Here is a 9,536-nt window from a genome sequence, read left to right as displayed (position 1 = left end):
CCGCCTACACCGCCGGACCGGCACGGGCTACGGCTATTCCCCAAGGCACTTACGTCCCCTACGGAGCGTAGCCCCAGCGCCACTTGCAAGGGACTGCTGGGCCTATTGGGTACGCAAAATGCGCACAGCAATCCCCTCCTTCTGCGCGGGAGGTAAGCGATGTACGTAGAGCCGCCCTCCAGTCTCCTCACCTGCTGCTGCAGCCCTCGCTTTCTAGCCCCCTCACCTCCTACCTGCTGCTCCAGCCCCTGCCCTTCAGCCCCCCCTTACCCCTGAGGGAATTCTGCTCCAAAAACTAAAAATTCTGCACACCATATTATACAATTCTGCATATTGTGTTTGTCAAAATAACCCAATATAATCACACCAATTTCAATTATTTTGGTAATTTATTTCAAAATACCGGTCAGCAAGTATGTCTGTAAGTTACAGACAACACAAAAGATTCAGGAAACGTTTTTTGACAAATAGATTCATTACTAGGCCTATTAATACAGAACTTTGAGTAATAATTCCTTTAAACTACAATACAGAAACCTATTTCCTGTCCCCCTTGGAAGCAGTGCAAAGGCGTGGGGGAGTCAGGGGTCACAGAGGAGCCGAGGGAGAGGGAAGTAATTGCCCGGAAAGAGCCTGGGTGTGAACCTGAAGCGTTGTTGGGTGTGGATGTGAGAAGTATGGAACAGGGTTTTTTTGAGGCAAAGGGATTCTTAGGGAGTTGAGGAGCCTTTCACGTGCCTCGGCTGACCCCTAGCCTCTCCCATTCAGCCAGGCACATCTTCTCCTGTCTCCATGTGTCCCAACACCTCCACTCCCCATTCAGCCAGGTATAGTTGCTTGTCCCCATGTGTCCCTGCAGTCCCATTCTCCACAGGCAGGGAGCTGTGAGGAAGGCAGCCTCTTCCCCCTTCTGCTCCATGGCTGACATGGCTCTTCTGGCACCACCTGCGGGGAAAAGGTGTAATTGCAGTAGAATCTGCAGGGGACATTAATTCTGCACTTGCACAATGATGCAGAATTCCCACAGGAGTACCCCCTACCTGCTACTCCAGCCACCCAACCTGCTGATGTGGGCCCCGCCCTCCAACCCCACTACCTGCTGATACAGCTCTGCCCTTCAACCCCCCTGCCTGCTGCTCCTGCCCTCAAACCGCCCCTTTGGCTGCCTCCACTCTCCAGCCCCCCCTCAACCTCTTCCATGCTGCTGAGGCCTCCTCTCCACCTCCTCCTCCCCTCCTTTCTGGCCACAGCACAATGTCTCCACGAGCCCCAGCTCTCAGGACTGGACCTGGCTTCTCAGTTCCTTGCCCCAGCTCCCCCCTGTAATTGGGTTTGTGGAAGCTGACAGGCATCTTTACTGTCCATTCTTCCAGGGGTGAGCGATTCACCCATCACCCCATTTTCAGTATGCAGGGCCCTCACAGCCCTCTTGATCTAAATCAGAAGGATCATTGCTGTCTTTTCCCTAGTGAGGTTGGATCATAGCAAACTGACCTCATCTGTGTTCCTGTCTTTTGCAGGAAGGGCACCAGGGAAGCCCCAGCCTCAGAAAGCCAGTTTCCCTTTGTTGTGGTAACCCCATCAAACACAGAAAAGGGGCTTCTCCAGAGCCCAGCTTAAAAAAAGCAGGACCTACAGCTCCATTCTCAGGGTGTTTGAATTGGCATCCATCAGGGTCAGGGACTGTCTTTTTGTTCTGTGTTTGAACAGTGCCTAGCACAGTGGGGTTCTTGATCCTACAATAATACAAATAAAAATAATAATTTGGGATGAGCTACATAACTCCCTGGCGTCTTTCCTCCAGTGAGTTATAGGAACATGCCAGATTCAGTCTGATAAAACTTCTCACATCATCATGTAATCTTGTTATGGCAGGCGTCAGCAGATGGCACAGTTAAACATAGTTTTTTATTTTTGCTTGTGAGGAAGCTTTTAGTCTTGGAAGAGAATGTGTGGTGTTGTTTTTCTCTTGCAGTTTCTATTGGAGAGCTGTGGCAAGCATCAAGGGAACTTGCTGTCTGCCTTTATATCTCCAATTAGAGTCAATTCTTGAGGCAGAATTGCTCTGTGAGCTTTGGTGTTTGGACTGAAATACATGAAAGAGGGGATTGCCTGCGTGCCATTTGTAACCACTTCTATTCTAGGACTGGTGTATATGTGTAAATAAAACAAGTCACACTAAGAATATTCTCAGACTCTGCATAAAATGTTTCTCCTTCTGAGTGGAAGCCAGCCTGCAAAAGCCCCACATCTGCTTCCACTCAGCAAAGAAATGACAATACATGCCATATAACAATGACAATAACATAATGTTAAAAGTGCTAAATGAAGCATTCAAAAGTCAGAAAAAGTCAAAGCTAAGGTTGCCTGTGCAATCTTAACTCTGATCCTCTTGCATATGCATTAATACATGCATGATCTTTAGTGATCTTTAGTTACATGATCACACTACTATTGCTGTAGATTCCCTACATCCTTCAGCATGCAGGTTGGGCAGTGAATGAGGAAGGAGTGCAACATTTATTTCAAAATAATTTATTTAAACAAAAGTGAAGAGGAATGGGTGGCAGTGAGGAAATGTCCTTTATCCCTGAATTTTGATTTTCTATAACACTGATTTGGTAAAGGTTTGGTCCTGGCTGCCTTTTGAATTCAGGCCTGTGCCTTTACTACTCTCAGACATGGATTTAGAGGTGATGGAGAGGGAGCACACTTCATTACATTTCTTTTGAGCAAAATCATTTTATACAGTTCAAATAGGGACAATAACCTTAAATAGAGTCTGAATCTGGTGCTAAAGTTTCTCTTTCAAATTTCATTTGGACCTCTTCACTCAGTGTTTAGAGTCAACGTACCTTTCCGCAGTGCCTGTAATGGCACTGAGAAGGGTAAGTAAAGTTGCAGCCATCTCCTGCAATTCTTTCCAAAATTGGTCCTCCTCATTTTCCTTTCCTTCCAAAGACCTCCGTTTTTTGTACACATCAAGAGAATGGTCTTCCCAGTTTTGGCTTACCCCCAAACTGTGATTTTAAAATGTATTTGAATTACCTACATATTAAGAAGAGTTCTAAATTTCAACTTAGATAAGTTTAAGTACTTTTTTTCCTTTAAAAGGGAAAAAGGTACAGCCATATTGGACCAAATTCAGTTCTCCCTTACATATGTGCAACTCCATTAAAATCTGCACCTATCACTGGGGCTGCAGTATCTGAAGTCAGTGGGATTGCAATGGTGTAGATGAGAGCAGAATCTTTACCAGAATGTGCAACTAGGCAGATATCAAAATAAATGCACTTACATAATGCATATATTTGCATTTGTTATGATGTATTAATTGAAATAAATTAATTTATTTCAGTCATATGTCAAAATGAAAGCAGGTAGCATATCTATTTTAATGTATAACAGTACAATAACTGAAATAAGCAATGACTGGCCCAGATCCTCAGCTGGTATACCCTGAGAGAGCTCCATTTACACCAGCAGATAATTGTTCCCTGGTGTTTATTTGAATAATTAATCTATGACTGTATGTGGATTTCATAGACAGTAAGGACAGAAGAGACCATTATATAATCTAGTCTCTAGTCATCTTACAAGAAAGCTGTTTGCCATAAATCAAAGTTTTATATAGTTGGCCCCATCACCACAGATGTTCCTACTTAGATTGAATGCATGCTGTGGGGTGAGCTGGTCTGAAGGAAGGAATATAGAGACAACAATAATAGATCTGGTTGACTGGGACAACTGGGTCGAAGGAGTGAAAGAAAGAAGGCATAAACAAGGAGGGAGAAAAGAAAAAAAGAGAGAAAAACTCTTAAGATGTATATCTAACATCACTTCAGACTTGCTTATGTTGCTTATCTGTTTTTACGTTGCTCAAGGAACCACTTTGAGGCACTTGGAAGATAGGAAGGTGATTAGGAACAGTCAGCATGGATTCATCAAGGGCAAGTCATGCCTGACCAACCTGATTGCCTTCTATGATGAGATGATTAGCTCTGTGGATGTGGGGAAAGTGATGGACATGATATACCTTGACTTAAACAAATCTTATGATATAGTCTCCCATAGTATTCTCATCAGCAAGTTAAAGAAGTATGGGTTGGATGAATGGATTAGAAGATGGATAGAAAGCTGGCTAGATCACTGGACTCAACGGGTAGTTATCAGCAGCTCAATGTCTAGTTGACAGCCGGTCACAAGTGGAGTGCCCCAGGAGTCGGTGCTGGAGCTGGTTTTGTTCAACATCTTCACTGATGATCTGGAGGATGGGGTAGATTGCACCCTCAGCAAGTTTGCAGATGACACTAAGCTGGGGGGAGTGGTAGATTCCCTGGAGGGCAGGGATAGGATACAGTGTGACCTAGACAAATTGGAGGATTGGGCCAAAAAAAATCTGATGAGGTTTAACAAGGACTGGAAGAATCCCATGCACTGCTACATACTGGGGACCGATGGGCTAGGTGGCAGTTCTGCAGAAAAGGACCTGGGGGCTACAGGGGACAAGAAGCTGGATATGAGTCAACAGTGTGCCCTTATTGCCAAGAAGGCTAACAGCATATTGGGCTGCATTAGTAGGAGCATTGCCAGCAGATTGAGGAAAGTGATTATTCCCCTCTATTCAGTACTGGTGAGGCCACATTTGGAATATTGTGTCCAGTTTTAGGCCCCCCACAAGAGAAAGGATGTGGACAAATTGGAGACAGTCCAGTGGGGGCTGGAGCACAAGACTTATGAGGATGGCTGAGGGAACTAGGCTTGTATGGTCTGCAGAAGAGAAGAATGAGGTTCCAGGGAGGATGGAGCAAGGCTGTTCTCAGTGATAGTAGATGGCAGAACTAGGAGCAATGGTTTTAAATTGCAGTGGGGAAGGTCTAGGTTAGATATTAGGAAAAACATTTTCACTAGGAGGGTGGTGAAGCACTGGAATGGGTTACCTAGGGAGGTGGTGAAATCTCCATCCTTAGAGGTTTTTAAGATGCAACTTGACAAAGCCCTGGCTGGGATGATTTAGTTGGGGTTGGTCCTGCTTTGAGCAGGGGGTTGGACTAGATGACCTCCTGAGGCCCCTTCTAACCCTAATCTTCTATGATTCTATGTTTATTTAGGCTGTGTGTTCTTTAAGACAGGCTGCATCTTCCTATGTGTTTACAGTTCCTAGCAAATTTTTGGACACTACTACATTATAAAGTGAATTTACTGCATTTTTTTGTCTAATTTTAGACAGGCTGGCTGAACAAAAAGGATGGGAAGAGCTGTTGCAGCGCCCATCTGACTGGAGGACGCAGCAGGAGGGGTGGGCCGCCCCCCCCCCCCGGTTGTTTGGGAAGGCTAAGCTTTCCCCTGCCTATTATACCAACAGCCCGTGCTGGTGGTGCCCAAGGCCAGACTGGGTCTGCGCTGGTGCTGGGGCAGGCCAGGCTGGCACTCGGGGGGGCATGCGGGTCGGCACTCGGGCGTGGGACAGCCACCCTGGGGTCAGGATGGGTTGGGGCTGGGCAGCGCTGGGGCACGGGCTCTGGAGGCACTTGGGCCACCCGGCACTGGTGCTGGGGTGCTCCAGCACTGGGGGCCACCTGGCTGGTGCTCAGACCACCTGGGGCAGGGCTATGACAGGAGAGGGGGCGGAAGGGATGTGGCTTCAGGTGAAAGGGGTGGGGCCAGGGGCTAGCCTCCCCAAACGGGCAGTTCATGAGCCGCCCATGGCCTCAACATTCAAAATCTAGCTATTTTAAAATTTGATGGTTTGGGGTTTTTTAAATACACACATCTACAAAGAAGATTTTGCCTTCTTAAACTGTGTCAGGGAGATCTCAGGGAGTGACGCCAGTGTATGGATCAGTTGTTGAGAAACACTGCTCTAGGGAGTAGCAACTCAGGATTAGTCTAACTGAGCTGGTGCTCATTTAACATGTGCAGAAGATGTTTAGAAAAAGTGCTGTGCATTACTGACTTCCCCTATCATGCAAGAGGTTTGCATCTCCACCAGGGGGCATAGCTAGCCAAGAAAGGTGTGTTATGAGAGAAGGCATATACCTAAATAGTATTTTACATTTCAGAGGTAGTATATAGAGTCAAAATTTTGAAGCAGTAGAAAATGGTTAAATAATAAGTTTTTTCCATCAGAGAACTATGGGTGGAGAGAACTAGCAAGAAAATCTTCAAGGAATACAGCCTGCATCTAGTGGAAATGCCACCTAAGGATATACCAGCTCATTGCCATTAATATAGCTGTACTCTGGTCAGAAGCTACTACTTAGTGAATTAAAAAAACAGCACTTTTTTGGTTATTTATTAGTGAATAAAGTCACAGATGCTATCAACAAAACAAAAATGCTATCAGTGCATAACCCAGGATATGTATAATTTCAGAAATAGAGCTCATTTAAGAAGCACTCAGGTGTTTGAAGATCCATTCAAAACAATGCACCAATAGCTGCCTAATTGTGGATACTCTAACAAAAAAATATAAAACCAGCCATAGGGTCAGCACTAAGGACACAGCAAAAACAACGAGAGTTCTCGTTGTTTTTGCTGTATACAGACTAACCATGGCTACCCCTCTGGAACAAAGGACACTGACACTCAGGACACTGTACAGACCTGCAGTTTACAGGTCAGCGAGGCTATCCCATCAGTGATGTAACTGGAACAGGAGGTAACTTAGGGTTGGCTCCTTTCCTCCGACATCTTGGGCTCATGCAAACTGTATCAGCATGTTAAATGGTAGTTCATGCACTGCTGCCAACTCTTGCAACATCTGGTGTGTGTTTTCTTAAAGCTCCAGCTCTCGGAGTCAGGGATCACGTGAGAACTCTTTTAACTATTTAAAGAAAAGGAACTTTCTAGCCCTAATGGCTGCTGGTAAAGAAGCTTGAAAATGTGAATCCTAAAGGCCCAAACTAGAAGCCAAGTAAAGAGAACTCAAACTCTGTTTCTAAAATGTAATGATCTTTTTAAGCCAGTCTCATGACTTTCTGGGGCCTGACTCATGATTTTTGAATGCTTGGGGTTGGCAATCCTGTATTTGGCTGTTCTTGACTTTACCCAAACCCTCTTTATTCAGGGCAAGATTAAGAACAGCTGAGGAGTAGCCTATGCCCATTGCAATACAAGCCTGGCTGTCTCATGCAAGTATGAATCTCTCTGCTGGAAACTCAGATTGAGAATTGTTTCTTGGCATTTGAAGAGAATTTGTTTTTGTGGCATGGTGCCTCATTGGGCTCAGCATTTCCCCCTCTGGTGGTGGGGGAGCCTGGAGTAAATCAGTCCCACTCCAGAGATTGTTTTCTGTATTTATTTTTCAGTATTTACAAGGTGGGCTTCAGGTTAGACTCAAGCAGTACTCTTCAGTCAAACAAAAGAAACAAATCCATAACACAAAAAGGGAATGCCTCTCCTGACCCCTCTCTGGAGTGTTGCCTTGTTATACAGACTTCTGGGTGCCAATCCTTCCCCAACTAGTCAGTTAGCTTGGTTGCTTCCCTGTATGGAGGAGCGGTGCCTTTTTTCCCCTGCTGCCACATATCTCTCATTGCTCCTCCCTCTCATTTATCAGAAGAGGGGTTTATAGAGGTGACAGGCAGCCCTTAACTGGATTCAGGTGTCCCTTGCTCATCTAAAGTATCCTCTTTTCGGGTCATAGGGAAAAGGGCCTTTACCATTGTAGGGCTGACATCCCTGTCACCTCCACCCCTCTCTCGCAGGTGTGGTGCTGCTGGGCCCAGAGCACCTGCCTTGCAATGTTTGCCAGGTCTCTATCCCAGCCAGACCCCTTCTGCTGCCCTGCTCGTTGATGGCCCCCCTAGCAGTTGGTACTCCCTGATGCCTTTCTGGGTTGGTCACAGATTGCTGCGGAGACCAAGGGGGACTGCCAGCATTCCTGCCCACGAGGATCCTCCCCAGCCCTCATGTCATCTACCACCTTTGCAACATTGAACATCTGGGGCTGTAGGATGGGTCTCCACAGGTGCCAGGTGCTCTCCTTCCTTCGGGAAGGGGGGTACTCTGTGATTTTTCCTGCAGGAGATCCACACGGATCCAGCTGCCAAAGCTAGTTGGCGGCTGGAATGGGAGGACAGGGTGTTCTTTAGCCATCTTACAGTTCATATGGCTAGAGTGGCCACCTGTCCTTCCCTGACCTACAGCCGGAGGTGCTGGGGGTTGCTGAGGTTGTGCTGGGATGCCTGTTTCATGTCTGGGCCCATGTGGAGGGGCTGATGTTGAATTTTGTCAATATCTATGACCCGACATCGGTCGCTCTATGCTGGCGCAGGGGCCAGGGAACCTGCATCCGGCCTGCTAAAGATCAGGTGCATTTCTTTCAGCAGGTGTCCATATTCCTCAGCTCCTTGGATCTTCGAGAGTGCCTGGTCCTGGGCAGGGATTTCAACACCACCCTCAAGGACTGGGACCACACAGGGACCGAGCAGTGCCCAACCACCACAGACATTCTCTGAGAGATAGACCATCACTCCCTGATGGACTAATGGCACGACCACCACCTGGACAATATGTCCACCTTTACCTATGTCCAGGTGGAAGGCAATTGGTTGTGCTACTCCTGGTTGGACTGCATCTATTTGTCACATCACCACCTTTTGCAGTCCCACTCTTCCGGCATCCGGCTAGCCCCATTCTCGGATCACCATTTGGTGACCGTGATGGCCACTCTCACTGAGGAGAGGCCAGGGCCAGCCTATTAGCACTTCTGTAACAGTTTGCTGGAGGATGTGAGCTTTGTGGTGTCCTTCCAGGAGTTCTGACTGGCCTGGTGAGGGTAGAGACGTACCTTTCCCTCAGCACAGTGGTGGTGGGATGTAGGGAAGGTCTGCGCCCGGCTTTTCTGCTGTGACTACACCGGGGGGCCAGCCAGCGGAGGTATGTGGGGAGAGAGCAGCAGGAGTGCAAGGTCTTGGTGCTGGAGAGGCACCTGGCCACCAGCCCTGAGTATCCATCCCTCTGCGGAGCATGCCAAGAGAAGTGGGAGGAGCTCTGGACCCTCTAAGACCTTCAGGTTCAGGATGCTTTTGTTCAGTCCTGCTTCTGCATCCGCCTCCTTTGAGAGATGGATTGTGGCTCCTGCTTCTTCTATGCCCTGGAGAAAAAAGAGGGGGGCCAAGAAGCACATCACCTGCCTTCTGCCAGAGGACAGCACCCCCATCATGGATCCGCTGGAGATGCGTGGGAGGGCCAGGGCCTTCTATGCCATCCTCTTCTCCCTAGATCCAACCGACGCTGACGCCTGCAGGGTGCTCTGGGACGCGCTCCCGACAGTCAGTGAAGGCGACTGGGACCAACTGGAACTGCCTCTGACTCTAGCTGAGTTTTTGGCAGCCCTCCATCTCATGCCCACTAATAAATTCCTGGACATGCATGGGCTGACCATGGAGTTTTACCGCGTGTTCTGGGACATCCTCGGCTCGGACCTTGCCACCGTCTGGGCTGAGTCCTTGGGAAGCGGGGAGCGCCTTCTGTCTGCAGATGAGCCATGGTGGCCTTGTTACCAAAGAAAAGGGACCTCTGTGACCTTA

This window comes from Emydura macquarii, unplaced genomic scaffold, assembly GCF_026122565.2.
Source record: "Emydura macquarii macquarii isolate MOO-44397 ecotype Brisbane River unplaced genomic scaffold, CSIRO-AGI_Emac_v2 contig_2473, whole genome shotgun sequence".
NCBI classification, from domain to species: domain Eukaryota; kingdom Metazoa; phylum Chordata; order Testudines; family Chelidae; genus Emydura; species Emydura macquarii.
Note: the sequence above shows the minus strand (reverse complement) of the source record.